This window comes from Asterias rubens, chromosome 8 (assembly GCF_902459465.1).
Source record: "Asterias rubens chromosome 8, eAstRub1.3, whole genome shotgun sequence".
NCBI lineage: Eukaryota > Metazoa > Echinodermata > Asteroidea > Forcipulatida > Asteriidae > Asterias > Asterias rubens.
In genome coordinates, this window is record NC_047069.1 from 9,383,337 (window position 1) to 9,401,708 (window position 18,372).

The window sequence follows — 18,372 nt, forward strand, 5'->3', positions numbered from 1 at the left end:
ATGCATGGACCTGGAAAAGTAACCATTTAGTTACACTGTTATCAGAGACTGTGTGGTCTCAACATTTCAAACAGTATACTCGGCTCTTCAGAACATACTGCTCAAAACGTTGAGTCAACACCTGCTCTTTTCAGAGCCAGTCAAGAGCCAAAGATGTGAATCTCCATAAGTTGGACTCTCACTATGATGATGCAGAAGATGGAGTGCCATAGAGACAACCAAAGTTGATCACCACTAGTTACACAAGTCATGGATCTGATTGGAAGGTAAAGTACACCACTCACCAATAGACATGGATTGCACATGACATCATTGACCACCAAAAATCGTGAATGCGTATAGGTATATATTGGCTAAGATTTGTGCGTAGCTCGGACCCATGTGCACTTTTCCTTTGTTTATAATTAAGTATTGCGGTCAATGACGCTATGTGCAATCCACCTATAGACCACTCTCAGATGATGTCACTATTTGATCACTCACCATGCTGGAGTACTCTAAATGAATACAACAGTTTTCCTGATTATCTATCCAGTGCAGCTTAGGGTGGCCTCTGCTACAACTCGTACCCTACTATAACTGCATTGGGTAGAGAGCATAACCTGAGAGCAAAACTTCAGCTCTAACACCTGCACAGTCATCTGTAAGACACCAACACACAATCAGCTCAGCCAGCTTTTTATTTGTGATAAAGTCTCTGCTAAGACTTTTAAAATTTGCTCAAACCTTGACTTTCTTTTTTTAATTGAACTGGTGTACATTGAAGCAATTTTGACCTCATATTCAAATTTCTATTAATTTACTAAATAGAGATACAAACAGTTGGCATGGTTTGTTTTACATCATTATAGTGGGGACTAGGTACTGCGCATTTTAACAAGCGTGTGAAATCTTGAATTGATTATTGACGCTCTTTTTTTTCTCACTTTTTCTAAACTCAACATGTTCTGGAAATGAAATGTCCTATATGCAAAACTTAACACCTTTTCCAGACTGATTTCCCTGGTCTTATACAAATATTTTTTACTGGTGCTCTTAACTTTGTTGGGTGAGCCCCTGACAAGAGCTATTATCGAACGATCTTTCAACCTCTCGTGGTGACATCATTCACCTTTGGCCAGCCCCAAGTGACCCGTTCCACAAACAGGGCACTTGGGCTGACTTGGGTGAGCCCCTGGAAACAGTGGAATGACGTAAAAGCTATTTGACTGTAGGGGCAGACCGGGGATCGACCCAGGGAAGGCATCGAACGCACCCATAGTGTTAGTATAACACGTTAAATATGGGTGTCACTTTATAACATTAGCAGGGCAGGCATACAACTAACACGCATTACACTGTGCTCTTTTGGCTAAACAGTTCTATTTTATTTTGAACTACACTCCGTTACACTGTGCTCTTTGGGCTAAATACAGTACTACTACTATTTTATTTGGAACTGTTTATTTATGAAGCGATACAGAGATATATATCCAGAGAAGTGTCGAGATGAGAAGATAAGGCAAGAATAGACAAGAACACTGGATTGGGCTCACAGTGCATTTATTTTGCATTGATACGTTCAGACGTGGGGATAAACTAGCCCATTAACCCTACGTTGGAATGCAAAGATCTGGTCTGTGAGGGTCAATTTGACCCACAAAGCTGGGCTCAACTAAACCCCAAAAACTATTGGCACCCCACGCTGCGAGGCCCAGTAAACCATTCGCTGGAACGCAACTGACCTCCCACTTCCGGTCTATTTTAGCCCAAACGACCGTGGCAGAAAAGGTGACGTCATCCTCGTGTATGGATCGGCAGCGAGTACTTGCGTGTCTGTATGAACAAGCAAACAATCTGTCTCTCGCGTCTCTCCGCTGGCGGCCTTCCTGACAGTGCTGGTCCCCGGTGTTTCCCCTTCGTCGAAAAAATCCAAGTGGAGTTCGCAATAGAACAAGTTCTCGTTTTTAGTAGCATTTTTTAAAATTAATGCAGGTTCATGACAACGAACAGATTTTGTTTTTAACCAAGAAAGTGGCACCTAAACACAGCTAGCTACACACAGGACCGAGAACTAACACCAAAGTTTGGGTTCGAAAAACTAGGTTGTACTGGTTCCTTCCCCCAACTAACAGTGATAAGATCAAGCCAAAATGTTTGGTACCAGACTAATGTTTGATTGAAAAACCATTTTTTTAAAAGTAATATGAGCATGTGTGTAGGCTACGACTTCTCAACGACTATAGTTGTGAGATATTTCGAATTTAAATATCACTCTCGAAAGTAATTTGAAGCTTCAAACAGCGTGTATTATTTCATATCGAGGAAAGTGCAATCGGAACTTCAGCGGGCACAGAAATGGAATTGCGTTGTTGCTGGGGCCAAGGATATGAAGTGTTTGGCCGTATTTGTTGGGCTACATGATGACCATGAGGTCCGTATAGCGGAACGAAACCCTGTGGAAAACGCATGCGCAATGTAATGAACCAGAACCAGCCATGATGGGGGGAGGGTCGCCGATGCATGACCCCAACCTCTTGGGCTAGTTCAGTCCGCTCGATGAGAACAAACCCACCGTGTGAGTTCAAGCCCATTTTGGATTAAGTCATTTTTATTTTTTGGACACCTGAGGCGCTTGGAATAAGGGTTAGTTTAACTATGGAGCAATAAATTAACTCCTCCTCTGAACCTACCCAATGAAGGTGGCCAGAGGTCATGAAAATAAAAACACATAAATATTGTCAAATCCCAGACAGCCAGTCTGGACACATGGTGTTCTGGGTGGCAATTGTAATTGGGATGGGCTGTGTGTGAAAAGGAGAGGCCCTGCAAAGTACAACCTTACATTAGCCATGAACTGTCCGAAATTGTCAGACTCTGGTGTTTCTAGCCTCTGGGCAAAGATTGTAGTTGTTGAATCAAATGAGATTCAAGTGCAACCATGATTAGCTAGACTGTAAAGGATACCAGTTGGTAAGGATTAATCATTTTGTTCCCTCCTATTTGCAGAGGATTTACTCAGACTGGTGCTGCCTTGGATCTAAAGCTTACCTCTACTTCAAGATGTGTCCTGCAGCATGTGCCGCAGCAGGAATATGGATCATCTACTGGGCATCCACTTTGACTATGAGATCTTGAAAGCAACATGATATTGTTTTTAAGATAAGGTAGGCTACTTTATAGGTTGATGCCAAACTGGCTAAAATAAACTTTAAAAGTAGATCTAGGTGGCTTTTTGCTTCACCAACAAACGCCTAACAACAGGGAAAATCCATGTGCCGTTCAGCCATCCAGCAATTCATGGCAGAGTTTCAGATGGGCCTTAACAATACGTTTGGTCAATTGGCCTATTTGACTTGAGTTATGTATGTTGAGCAGCCATCTCTACAGAAGTATTAATGCCTTCCTGAACCTGTTATAGATTCTCACAGAAATATCAAAGTCTCCCTCCCTTTGAATTTCTAGGCCAACTTTCGCTCACCTTGGCATCAACCAAGGTGGCAACTACCACAAGGGCCCAATTTCATAAAGTCTGCAACCACAAAAACTTGCTAAGCACAGAATAGTATTGCTTTACAGGAACAGGTTACCAGCCAAAATTAGTTAGTTTGCATTGTTGTAAATGGTGCTCACTCAATTTTGACTTGGCAATGAAATTTGTCAAGCAGTATTCATCTATGTTTTCTAATTTGTATTGTTTGTTTAATTGCTGTCCCTTTGTTAACTTCACATACATGTTCTGCTTCATAGTTATATTTACATTGTTTAACCATGGTTAAACCTTTGTGTAGTTATCTACCGTAGTGATATGTTTTTTATTTATTCGTCTATTTAGTGCTGTTTTCCTGTTTTGTTCTGTAATCTTGTAACGGGCACATCCGCCACAAGCCTCGGCTTTTAGGATGATGCCTCCATGTGATGTGAATGTGGAAATAAATGTTTTATTGATTGATTGATTGATTGAAAGAAGATGGTTCTGGGTCAAGCTAATTTTGAAGATGCCTAACTTGCTTTTTGTGAAACCTGGCACCTGTCTTACCATGAAATAATCACAGTATATGCTATTTTTGAGACCCTCAAAAAAAAATAAGAAAAAAGAAAGAAAAAGGTTTTGTTATTTATGCCTAATAGGAAAATCTTGTTCATCTGAAATTTTAATTGTTGGTTTTGAATGAAACCAGCACTTCATTATTCCACAGCAGTTTGGTACAAGATTCTTTGAGGACCAGCAACTTGGATGATGTCACACAGTATCAAAGGAGGAGGTGCTTTTGAGCCACGCCCACAGACCAACTAATCTTGGCATCACCTTCAAACCTCACCCCCAGAAAGCTGCCAAAATTCGGAGACAAAACAACCTGATGCTTGCTGGTACAACCTGGGGAGCAAAGGCAAAGACACTCCGCTCATTTGCTCTAGCTCTCTGCTACTCAGTGGCTGAGTACTGTAGTCCAGTCTGGAGGAACTTCGTCCACACCAGCCTTGTCGACGTCCAACTCAACAACACCATGAGAACCATCACTGGTGTAGTTTCTTTACAAGTTCAGATTGGCTCCCAGTCCTGAGTAACATTGCCCCTCCAGACGTCTGAATGCAACAATGCATAAATTAACATATAAAATAACAAACCTGTGAAAATCTGAGTTATGTCAGGAGACATAGTGACTGAGAAACCTTATTAATTTTCAGCATGCAAACATGTCATGGTTCTAGTATGAACTTCAGTATGAACAGTGTTGTTTTTTCTCTTACTAATCCTGTAGAGTACGTTTCACATAAAGTGCTGAATTATTCTTTTTCTTTAGTTTTGTCCGAGATCAAGAGAAGACACCGCACCCCCAAGTAGAAGATCATGAAGTACCAGACTATTTCTCATGGAAGAAGCCAAAGCTTGCTCTAACATCTGATGAACTCAAGTGAGTCCGGAAACAAGTCTACAAGTGAGTCATAATTTTGATGTAAATGTTTTACTTAAAACCTTCTGGCGGAGATCTTACCCCAAGTTCGTAGTCAGAAGTTTGAATCCATTGAAGGCTGCAGTCATGAGGGTATGTCCCCCCAGAGTCAAGAAGGATTGACGCCCCTGGTTTGTTGGAACATAGCTGTCGATGCTGTTTAAAAAAGAACAACTTTTGTAGAATATATAGTGCTGTATATCTTTTGTGTTTTTGTTAAATAAAATACACTATGGGGTTATTATTTGTTTAAATTGCTGATAGTATCCCACCTCCAAAAGGTTCATTTAAGTGCCAAATAATGGCTCAGAATGCATGACAGAGCATCTAGTAGCCCAAAAAAATCCGGGGCCCTTAAACGGGCTGCGGACCCCATGCCGTATTGGCTTCGCATACCGTGTCTCTGGCAAAACCCAGCACCCCTTGGAATAAAAGTACTCTTGCGGGCCTGGAGGTTTCATACCTCACCCTGAGGAAAATCATGTTTGTCCCTGACAGCTTACCTGTCTTGCACCAAGTACAGCCTTTTAGGAAACCAAGGTTGTGGGGAGTGTCGTGGCCGAGCGGTTAAGAGCACCGAACTCAAACTCTGGTGTTTCTCAACAGCAGAGTGTGGGCTCGAATCCCCAGCCGTGACACTTGTGTCCTTAAGCTTCGTCCTTCGGATGGGACGTAAAGCCATTGGTCCCATGTGTTGTGTAAACGCATGTAAAAGAACCCAGTGCACTTATCGAAAGAGAAGGGGTTCGCCCCGGTGTTACTGGCTGGATTGGCAGCATATTGCGCCACAGCGCCTTGATAAAATGTTTTCAGTAGTCCGTTCTGTATCATTTTGATAAAATCAATGAACATTTTTGACCCGAAATCTGAAAATGTTTTGACAGATGTTTTTATTATTTTGACTAAAAATTCAACTTTGCAAAGTTCTCAATAAATCTCAAATTGTTTCTCATATACCCTTTCCACAGAGATAAAATGTGTTCAGTGATCCGTTCTGTATCATTTGAACACTTCATCCCTGTGCCACTGATGGGTGACTGAATTTCACTGGGTGCTTCTCAAAAGTTTGTCTGTCTTCATGCCTACCGACTTCCCCTGATCTCATCAGCGAGTCAACCTTAAAGAGACAAACACTCTCTCTGTTTCACTGCAAACATTTTCAGCGTTGGACAATTTGGTCAGCCAACTCTCAATAGCAGGCAATTTTCAGCTTTTTTGTTGTTGGAGATTTTGGTAAAGTGTTAGCCCACCCTCTCAACCATCAAAATGGTTCACAACAATAACATTTCGATGACTCGTGAAACTGTGTGAACTGAAAAGTGAAATTAAATTGGTACAAGAAGTATTGTATACTAGATACAGGCTTGAAATACTAGCACCGCACACTTTGGACTGTTACAGTTGAAATGTAATAGACCCTTGCCATGAAATATGTAAATTGCACGTAGCGCGTGCGCACTAACGTTTTGGTTGGCAAAATGAGGGAACATCGTGCTGTTTTGTACACAGCTAATGGGTGCGTGACGCAGACGCGATTGCGCGTCTGCTTAGTGCACAACTCTATGCCAACCAACAGGGTCTGTACGCATCTGGAATGTAATTAGCATATTTCATGGGAAGGGTCCATTGTACCAACATGTAGGACAATCTGGTGTATCAAAATCTTCACACATTGAACTCACTTTGAGATATCGTAGCTACTTCCTGATTGCATTATTGAAATATACAGGATATAATTCATCCTTTAAACAACTTATTTGATCTTTCCTAAACAAAATCATTGGTTTTTTAAATAAAGCTTGGTCATAAATCAGTGTAAGAATTTATTCTGAACTGTTTTAATAACACTGTGTTAGTTCATTTTCCCTCCAAACTGCAGGTGAAAGCTGAGACAAGACAGTGGCCACCTCTACACCCTACGCCTCTTCTTCCCGCCCTGCAATCTTACCTGCACCATTCCACTTGTACTACTTGCTGCTTTCCATATAGTCCAAGAGTCTCTGCGCCTCTGATGACGCATACAGCGTATAGCCTTAAGGTAATCCATGCTTACTGTTTGCTTTTCTGCTAGTAATCTTGATTATATATGCACATGTAATAACTCTTTTTCCCCATAAAAAGCAGAAGTCTCTGCAAATACTTTCAACAATGGCAACCAATGGGACAACACTTGGTTGATTTTGTCTTCCAATATTTAACTGGAACCTACTATAGAGGAAGTTTAATTGAGAACTTCACAAAAATCCAAATATATCTTGAATTTTTACTCATTAACCCAGTCAGCACTGATAACATGTCTTCAGTAGTCTGTTCTGTGTCGTTTGAAACCATAAAATCACAGAAAATTGTCTGACCCCAAGTCTGAACATTGTCCTATGCCAGCATGGCAGATTATTTAGATTTTTTACTAAAAACTCAACATCAACAAATTCTCAATGTGTCTCAGTCTGCACTGATGAAATGTCTTCAGTAAACTGTTCTGTTTCATTTGAAAACATAAAGACACCAACAGTTGTTTGACCCCCAACTCCGAAAATTTGCCCATGCCAGTTGTCACAAAGCCGTGTTATCCCAAATACCAAAAATCAAAACTAAAGAAAACTGTTCCTCCAAGCACACCACAAAATTACAAATAAACGATGACTTGTGAATTAATGCGTTTTATGCTAACTTATTTATTTACAATTGAATATTTACACTTGGACCAATTTAACAAAGGAAAATAAAGTACAAATAAATTATTAAATTACGATGTCGCAAATCAGTTCAACAATAATCTTTCAAAGTCTCGACGACTACTGCATCCATAAATTACTCTTCTGGCTTCCACCGCCCACTGCCTGCAATATAAGTTCGTTTCAAGTTTACATCACCAATCCTTCTCGTCATTAGGCTCCGGGAGTCTCTCCGGAGTCTGGACTGTCTGTCCTCTGCTGCAGTGTCCCTTGCTTCTACCAAATTAATTATCTATCAGCTAATCAGCTATCGCTGAACTCCTTGGCTATCGCCAAATACGACTGCAATACTTTGGCTATCGCGACTACATCAATACTTAAGGCTATCGCCAAACATTACTAGGCTATCGCCCAACATGACTCCAATCATTTCTTAGGCTAACGCCAAACTGTGCTAACGCACTCCTCGATATGCTGGACGGATCTGAACCTCAGACATTCCACTGCCCGTAAGGTTCCCCATACAAAATCACCTCCTTACTATGCAAGAAATAACTTACAAATGGAACCCCGTTAATACTTCCATATATGGTCAATGACGTAGGGCAACGCCCCAAACTTACGTTTTAGCTACGTGTCATGTACTTAACCAAATAATACCATAAACTACAGAGCCCTCTTGTGACAGTAGTCCTTACTGTATCATTTGGAACCATAAACTCACCCAAACTATTTTGTAAAGCCGTCATCACTGTTTTTTCTGATGAATCTAAAAAAAATTGTTGTTTACCCAGTCTCAGCTGATGAAATGTATTGAGTAGTCCAAACTCACAAATTTCTCAATAAATCTGAATATTTTGGTTGTATACCCAGTCTCAACTGATGAAATGTCTTCAGTTGTCTGTTCTGTATCATTGGGAACCATAAAACCAAAGGAAATTTGTTGACCCCAAATCGGAAATTTTTGACCATACCCGCATGGTCGATTTTTTTTTCATTTCTGGCCAAAAACCCAAACTTACAAAATTCTCAATAAGTCTCAAACTTTTGCTTGTTTACCCATTCCACGCAGATAAATTGTGTTCAGTACTTCTATCTGTATCATTTGAAACCATAACATCACCCAAAATTTGTTGACCCAAAATCTGAAAATTTTGTGATGCCGGCATCACAGATTTTTTTTAATTTTGGCCCAAAAACCCAAACTTACAAAATTCTCAATAAATCTCAAACTTTTGCTCGTTTACCCATTCCTCACAGATAATTTGTGTTCAGTAGTCCTTTCTGTATCATTTGAAACCATAAAATCACCCAAAATTTGTTGACCCGAAATCTGAAAATTTTGTGATGCCGGCATCACAGATTTTTTAAATTTTGGCCCAAAAATCCAAACTTACAAAATTCTCAATAAATCTCAAACTTTTGCTCGTTTACCCATCCCACACCGATAAAATGTGTTCAGTAGTCCTTTCTGTATCGTTTGAAACCATAAAATCACCCAAAATTTGTTGACCCGAAATCTGAAAATTTTGTGATGCCGGCATCACAGATTTTTTAAATTTTGGCCCAAAAATCCAAACTTACAAAATTCTCAATAAATCTCAAACTTTTGCTCGTTTACCCATCCCACACCGATTAAATGTGTTCAGTAGTCCTTTCTGTATCATTTGAAACCATAAAATCACCCAAAATTTGTTGACCCGAAATCTGAAAATTTTGTGATGCCGGCATCACAGATTTTTTAATTTTGGACCAAAAATCCAAACTTACAAAATTCTCAATAAATCTCAAACTTTTGCTCGTTTACCCATCCCACACCGATAAAATGTGTTCAGTAGTCCTTTCTGTATCATTTGAAACCATAAATCACCCAAAATTTGTTGACCCGAAATCTGAAAATTTTGTGATGCCGGCATCACAGATTTTTTAAATTTTGGCCCAAAAACCCAAACTTACAAAATTCTCAATAAATCTCAAACTTTTGCTCGTTTACCCATCCCACACCGATAAAATGTGTTCAGTAGTCCTTTCTGTATCATTTGAAACCATAACATCACCCAAAATTTGTTGACCCGAAATCTGAAAATTTTGTGATGCCGGCATCACAGATTTTTTTGATTTTTGACCAAAAATCCAAACTTACAAAATTCTCAATAAATCTCAAACTTTTGCTCGTTTACCCATCCCACACCGATAAAATGTGTTCAGTAGTCCTTTCTGTATCATTTGAAACCATAACATCACCCAAAATTTGTTGACCCGAAATCTGAAAATTTTGTGATGCCGGCATCACAGATTTTTTTAATTTTGGCCCAAAAACCCAAACTTACAAAATTCTCAATAAATCTCAAACTTTTGCTCGTTTACCCATCCCACACCGATAAAATGTGTTCAGTAGTCCTTTCTGTATCATTTGAAACCATAACATCACCCAAAATTTGTTGACCCGAAATCTGAAAATTTTGTGATGCCGGCATCACAGATTTTTTAAATTTTGGCCCAAAAATCCAAACTTACAAAAGCTAAATAAATCTCAAACTTTTGCTCGTTTACCCATCCCACACCGATAAAATGTGTTCAGTAGTCCTTTCTGTATCATTTGAAACCATAACATCACCCAAAATTTGTTGACCCGAAATCTGAAAATTTTGTGATGCCGGCATCACAGATTTTTTTAATTTTTGACCAAAAATCCAAACTTACAAAAGCTAAATAAATCTCAAACTTTTGCTCGTTTACCCATCCCACACCGATAAAATGTGTTCAGTAGTCCTTTCTGTATCATTTGAAACCATAACATCACCCAAAATTTGTTGACCCGAAATCTGAAAATTTTGTGATGCCGGCATCACAGATTTTTTGGACTTTGGACCAAAAATCCAAACTTACAAAATTCTCAATAAATCTCAAACTTTTGCTCGTTTACCCATCCCACACCGATAAAATGTGTTCAGTAGTCCTTTCTGTATCATTTGAAACCATAACATCACCCAAAATTTGTTGACCCGAAATCTGAAAATTTTGTGATGCCGGCATCACAGATTTTTTAAATTTGGACCAAAAATCCAAACTTACAAAAAGCTAAATAAATCTCAAACTTTTGCTCGTTTACCCATCCCACACCGATAAAATGTGTTCAGTAGTCCTTTCTGTATCATTTGAAACCATAACATCACCCAAAATTTGTTGACCCGAAATCTGAAAATTTTGTGATGCCGGCATCACAGATTTTTTGATTTTTGACCAAAAATCCAAACTTACAAAAGCTAAATAAATCTCAAACTTTTGCTCGTTTACCCATCCCACACCGATAAAATGTGTTCAGTAGTCCTTTCTGTATCATTTGAAACCATAACATCACCCAAAATTTGTTGACCCGAAATCTGAAAATTTTGTGATGCCGGCATCACAGATTTTTTTAATTTTTGACCAAAAATCCAAACTTACAAAAGCTAAATAAATCTCAAACTTTTGCTCGTTTACCCATCCCACACCGATAAAATGTGTTCAGTAGTCCTTTCTGTATCATTTGAAACCATAAAATCACCCAAAATTTGTTGACCCGAAATCTGAAAATTTTGTGATGCCGGCATCACAGATTTTTTTGATTTTTGACCAAAAATCCAAACTTACAAAAGCTAAATAAATCTCAAACTTTTGCTCGTTTACCCATCCCACACGATAAAATGTGTTCAGTAGTCCTTTCTGTATCATTTGAAACCATAACATCACCCAAAATTTGTTGACCCGAAATCTGAAAATTTTGTGATGCCGGCATCACAGATTTTTTTGATTTTTGACCAAAAATCCAAACTTACAAAACCTAAATAAATCTCAAACTTTTGCTCGTTTACCCATCCCACACTGATAAAATGTGTTCAGTAGTCCTTTCTGTATCATTTGAAACCATAACATCACCCAAAATTTGTTGACCCGAAATCTGAAAATTTTGTGATGCCGGCATCACAGATTTTTTGATTTTTGACCAAAAATCCAAACTTACAAAAAGCTAAATAAATCTCAAACTTTTGCTCGTTTACCCATCCCACACTGATAAAATGTGTTCAGTAGTCCTTTCTGTATCATTTGAAACCATAACATCACCCAAAATTTGTTGACCCGAAATCTGAAAATTTTGTGATGCCGGCATCACAGATTTTTTTGATTTTTGACCAAAAATCCAAACTTACAAAATTCTCAATAAATCTCAAACTTTTGCTCGTTTACCCATCCCACACCGATAAAATGTGTTCAGTAGTCCTTTCTGTATCATTTGAAACCATAACATCACCCAAAATTTGTTGACCCGAAATCTGAAAATTTTGTGATGCCGGCATCACAGATTTTTTAAATTTTGGCCCAAAAACCCAAACTTACAAAAGCTAAATAAATCTCAAACTTTTGCTCGTTTACCCATCCCACACCGATAAAATGTGTTCAGTAGTCCTTTCTGTATCATTTGAAACCATAACATCACCCAAAATTTGTTGACCCGAAATCTGAAAATTTTGTGATGCCGGCATCACAGATTTTTTTGATTTTTGACCAAAAATCCAAACTTACAAAAAGCTAAATAAATCTCAAACTTTTGCTCGTTTACCCATCCCACACTGATAAAATGTGTTCAGTAGTCCTTTCTGTATCATTTGAAACCATAACATCACCCAAAATTTGTTGACCCGAAATCTGAAAATTTTGTGATGCCGGCATCACAGATTTTTTTGATTTTTGACCAAAAATCCAAACTTACAAAATTCTCAATAAATCTCAAACTTTTGCTCGTTTACCCATCCCACACCGATAAAATGTGTTCAGTAGTCCTTTCTGTATCATTTGAAACCATAAAATCACCCAAAATTTGTTGACCCGAAATCTGAAAATTTTGTGATGCCGGCATCACAGATTTTTTTAATTTTTGACCAAAAATCCAAACTTACAAAAGCTAAATAAATCTCAAACTTTTGCTCGTTTACCCATCCCACACTGATAAAATGTGTTCAGTAGTCCTTTCTGTATCATTTGAAACCATAACATCACCCAAAATTTGTTGACCCGAAATCTGAAAATTTTGTGATGCCGGCATCACAGATTTTTTTGATTTTTGACCAAAAATCCAAACTTACAAAATTCTCAATAAATCTCAAACTTTTGCTCGTTTACCCATCCCACACCGATAAAATGTGTTCAGTAGTCCTTTCTGTATCATTTGAAACCATAACATCACCCAAAATTTGTTGACCCGAAATCTGAAAATTTTGTGATGCCGGCATCACAGATTTTTTTGATTTTTGACCAAAAATCCAAACTTACAAAAGCTAAATAAATCTCAAACTTTTGCTCGTTTACCCATCCCACACTGATAAAATGTGTTCAGTAGTCCTTTCTGTATCATTTGAAACCATAACATCACCCAAAATTTGTTGACCCGAAATCTGAAAATTTTGTGATGCCGGCATCACAGATTTTTTTATTTTTGACCAAAAATCCAAACTTACAAAAGCTAAATAAATCTCAAACTTTTGCTCGTTTACCCATCCCACACTGATAAAATGTGTTCAGTAGTCCTTTCTGTATCATTTGAAACCATAACATCACCCAAAATTTGTTGACCCGAAATCTGAAAATTTTGTGATGCCGGCATCACAGATTTTTTTGATTTTGACCAAAAATCCAAACTTACAAAATCTCAATAAATCTCAAACTTTTGCTCGTTTACCCATCCCACACCGATAAAATGTGTTCAGTAGTCCTTTCTGTATCATTTGAAACCATAAAATCACCCAAAATTTGTTGACCCGAAATCTGAAAATTTTGTGATGCCGGCATCACAGATTTTTTTGATTTTTGACCAAAAATCCAAACTTACAAAATTCTAAATAAATCTCAAACTTTTGCTCGTTTACCCATCCCACACTGATAAAATGTGTTCAGTAGTCCTTTCTGTATCATTTGAAACCATAAAATCACCCAAAATTTGTTGACCCGAAATCTGAAAATTTTGTGATGCCGGCATCACAGATTTTTTTAATTTTGGACCAAAAATCCAAACTTACAAAATTCTCAATAAATCTCAAACTTTTGCTCGTTTACCCATCCCACACCGATAAAATGTGTTCAGTAGTCCTTTCTGTATCATTTGAAACCATAACATCACCCAAAATTTGTTGACCCGAAATCTGAAAATTTTGTGATGCCGGCATCACAGATTTTTTTGATTTTTGACCAAAAATCCAAACTTACAAAATCTAAATAAATCTCAAACTTTTGCTCGTTTACCCATCCCACACCGATAAAATGTGTTCAGTAGTCCTTTCTGTATCATTTGAAACCATAACATCACCCAAAATTTGTTGACCCGAAATCTGAAAATTTTGTGATGCCGGCATCACAGATTTTTTTTATTTTTGACCAAAAATCCAAACTTACAAAATTCTCAATAAATCTCAAACTTTTGCTCGTTTACCCATCCCACACCGATAAAATGTGTTCAGTAGTCCTTTCTGTATCATTTGAAACCATAACATCACCCAAAATTTGTTGACCCGAAATCTGAAAATTTTGTGATGCCGGCATCACAGATTTTTTTGATTTTTGACCAAAAATCCAAACTTACAAAATTCTCAATAAATCTCAAACTTTTGCTCGTTTACCCATCCCACACCGATAAAATGTGTTCAGTAGTCCTTTCTGTATCATTTGAAACCATAAATCACCCAAAATTTGTTGACCCGAAATCTGAAAATTTTGTGATGCCGGCATCACAGATTTTTTAATTTTGGACCAAAAATCCAAACTTACAAAATGCTCAATAAATCTCAAACTTTTGCTCGTTTACCCATCCCACACTGATAAAATGTGTTCAGTAGTCCTTTCTGTATCATTTGAAACCATAACATCACCCAAAATTTGTTGACCCGAAATCTGAAAATTTTGTGATGCCGGCATCACAGATTTTTTTGATTTTTGACCAAAAATCCAAACTTACAAAATTCTCAATAAATCTCAAACTTTTGCTCGTTTACCCATCCCACACCGATAAAATGTGTTCAGTAGTCCTTTCTGTATCATTTGAAACCATAACATCACCCAAAATTTGTTGACCCGAAATCTGAAAATTTTGTGATGCCGGCATCACAGATTTTTTTGATTTTTGACCAAAAATCCAAACTTACAAAATTCTCAATAAATCTCAAACTTTTGCTCGTTTACCCATCCCACACCGATAAAATGTGTTCAGTAGTCCTTTCTGTATCATTTGAAACCATAACATCACCCAAAATTTGTTGACCCGAAATCTGAAAATTTTGTGATGCCGGCATCACAGATTTTTTTGATTTTTGACCAAAAATCCAAACTTACAAAATTCTCAATAAATCTCAAACTTTTGCTCGTTTACCCATCCCACACCGATAAAATGTGTTCAGTAGTCCTTTCTGTATCATTTGAAACCATAACATCACCCAAAATTTGTTGACCCGAAATCTGAAAATTTTGTGATGCCGGCATCACAGATTTTTTTTGATTTTTGACCAAAAATCCAAACTTACAAAAAGCTAAATAAATCTCAAACTTTTGCTCGTTTACCCATCCCACACCGATAAAATGTGTTCAGTAGTCCTTTCTGTATCATTTGAAACCATAACATCACCCAAAATTTGTTGACCCGAAATCTGAAAATTTTGTGATGCCGGCATCACAGATTTTTTGAATTTTGACCAAAAATCCAAACTTACAAAAAGCTAAATAAATCTCAAACTTTTGCTCGTTTACCCATCCCACACTGATAAAATGTGTTCAGTAGTCCTTTCTGTATCATTTGAAACCATAACATCACCCAAAATTTGTTGACCCGAAATCTGAAAATTTTGTGATGCCGGCATCACAGATTTTTTGATTTTTGACCAAAAATCCAAACTTACAAAATTCTCAATAAATCTCAAACTTTTGCTCGTTTACCCATCCCACACCGATAAAATGTGTTCAGTAGTCCTTTCTGTATCATTTGAAACCATAACATCACCCAAAATTTGTTGACCCGAAATCTGAAAATTTTGTGATGCCGGCATCACAGATTTTTTTATTTTTGACCAAAAATCCAAACTTACAAAAATCTCAATAAATCTCAAACTTTTGCTCGTTTACCCATCCCACACCGATAAAATGTGTTCAGTAGTCCTTTCTGTATCATTTGAAACCATAACATCACCCAAAATTTGTTGACCCGAAATCTGAAAATTTTGTGATGCCGGCATCACAGATTTTTTTGATTTTTGACCAAAAATCCAAACTTACAAAAAGCTAAATAAATCTCAAACTTTTGCTCGTTTACCCATCCCACACTGATAAAATGTGTTCAGTAGTCCTTTCTGTATCATTTGAAACCATAACATCACCCAAAATTTGTTGACCCGAAATCTGAAAATTTTGTGATGCCGGCATCACAGATTTTTTTGATTTTTGACCAAAAATCCAAACTTACAAAATTCTCAATAAATCTCAAACTTTTGCTCGTTTACCCATCCCACACCGATAAAATGTGTTCAGTAGTCCTTTCTGTATCATTTGAAACCATAACATCACCCAAAATTTGTTGACCCGAAATCTGAAAATTTTGTGATGCCGGCATCACAGATTTTTTAAATTTTGGCCCAAAAACCCAAACTTACAAAAGCTAAATAAATCTCAAACTTTTGCTCGTTTACCCATCCCACACCGATAAAATGTGTTCAGTAGTCCTTTCTGTATCATTTGAAACCATAACATCACCCAAAATTTGTTGACCCGAAATCTGAAAATTTTGTGATGCCGGCATCACAGATTTTTTTATTTTTGACCAAAAATCCAAACTTACAAAATTCTCAATAAATCTCAAACTTTTGCTCGTTTACCCATCCCACACCGATAAAATGTGTTCAGTAGTCCTTTCTGTATCATTTGAAACCATAACATCACCCAAAATTTGTTGACCCGAAATCTGAAAATTTTGTGATGCCGGCATCACAGATTTTTTTGATTTTTGACCAAAAATCCAAACTTACAAAATTCTCAATAAATCTCAAACTTTTGCTCGTTTACCCATCCCACACCGATAAAATGTGTTCAGTAGTCCTTTCTGTATCATTTGAAACCATAAAATCACCCAAAATTTGTTGACCCGAAATCTGAAAATTTTGTGATGCCGGCATCACAGATTTTTTAATTTTTGTCCCAAAATCCAAACTTACAAAATTCTCAATAAATCTCAAACTTTTGCTCGTTTACCCATCCCACACAGATAAAATGTGTTCAGTAGTCCTTTCTGTATCATTTGAAACCATAACATCACCCAAAATTTGTTGACCCGAAATCTGAAAATTTTGTGATGCCGGCATCACAGATTTTTTTGATTTTTGACCAAAAATCCAAACTTACAAAATGCTAAATAAATCTCAAACTTTTGCTCGTTTACCCATCCCACACCGATAAAATGTGTTCAGTAGTCCTTTCTGTATCATTTGAAACCATAACATCACCCAAAATTTGTTGACCCGAAATCTGAAAATTTTGTGATGCCGGCATCACAGATTTTTTTGAATTTGACCAAAAATCCAAACTTACAAAATTCTCAATAAATCTCAAACTTTTGCTCGTTTACCCATCCCACACCGATAAAATGTGTTCAGTAGTCCTTTCTGTATCATTTGAAACCATAACATCACCCAAAATTTGTTGACCCGAAATCTGAAAATTTTGTGATGCCGGCATCACAGATTTTTTTGATTTTTGACCAAAAATCCAAACTTACAAAATTCTCAATAAATCTCAAACTTTTGCTCGTTTACCCATCCCACACCGATAAAATGTGTTCAGTAGTCCTTTCTGTATCATTTGAAACCATAACATCACCCAAAATTTGTTGACCCGAAATCTGAAAATTTTGTGATGCCGGCATCACAGATTTTTTTAATTTTTGACCAAAAATCCAAACTTACAAAATTCTCAATAAATCTCAAACTTTTGCTCGTTTACCCATCCCACACCGATAAAATGTGTTCAGTAGTCCTTTCTGTATCATTTGAAACCATAAAATCACCCAAAATTTGTTGACCCGAAATCTGAAAATTTTGTGATGCCGGCATCACAGATTTTTTAATTTTGGCCCAAAAACCCAAACTTACAAAAAGCTAAATAAATCTCAAACTTTTGCTCGTTTACCCATCCCACACCGATAAAATGTGTTCAGTAGTCCTTTCTGTATCATTTGAAACCATAACATCACCCAAAATTTGTTGACCCGAAATCTGAAAATTTTGTGATGCCGGCATCACAGATTTTTTTGATTTTTGACCAAAAATCCAAACTTACAAAATTCTCAATAAATCTCAAACTTTTGCTCGTTTACCCATCCCACACCGATAAAATGTGTTCAGTAGTCCTTTCTGTATCATTTGAAACCATAACATCACCCAAAATTTGTTGACCCGAAATCTGAAAATTTTGTGATGCCGGCATCACAGATTTTTTTAATTTTTGACCAAAAATCCAAACTTACAAAATGCTCAATAAATCTCAAACTTTTGCTCGTTTACCCATCCCACACCGATAAAATGTGTTCAGTAGTCCTTTCTGTATCATTTGAAACCATAACATCACCCAAAATTTGTTGACCCGAAATCTGAAAATTTTGTGATGCCGGCATCACAGATTTTTTTGATTTTTGACCAAAAATCCAAACTTACAAAATTCTCAATAAATCTCAAACTTTTGCTCGTTTACCCATCCCA

The 18,372-nt window shown here is 37.3% G+C and overlaps 1 protein-coding gene across 5 annotated transcripts in view; it reads left to right on the forward strand.

The window, feature by feature from the left end:
• The window catches only part of LOC117293291 (E3 ubiquitin-protein ligase MYCBP2-like), a 119,027-nt gene extending 111,856 nt beyond the window's left edge, over positions 1-7,171 (forward strand). The window contains exons 71-75 of one of the 5 annotated variants that reach the window (XR_004519415.1): positions 2,989-3,146; positions 4,179-4,503; positions 4,785-4,919; positions 5,903-6,167; positions 6,814-7,171. The gene's annotated coding sequence lies outside the window, so the exon portion shown is untranslated. Of the gene's footprint in view, positions 1-2,988; positions 3,147-4,178; positions 4,504-4,784; positions 4,920-5,902; positions 6,431-6,813 lie in introns of those variants that run through there. The other 4 variants (XR_004519416.1, XR_004519412.1, XR_004519414.1 and 1 more) reach the window with 4 other exon arrangements.
• The last annotated feature ends 11,201 nt before the right edge of the window (positions 7,172-18,372 follow it).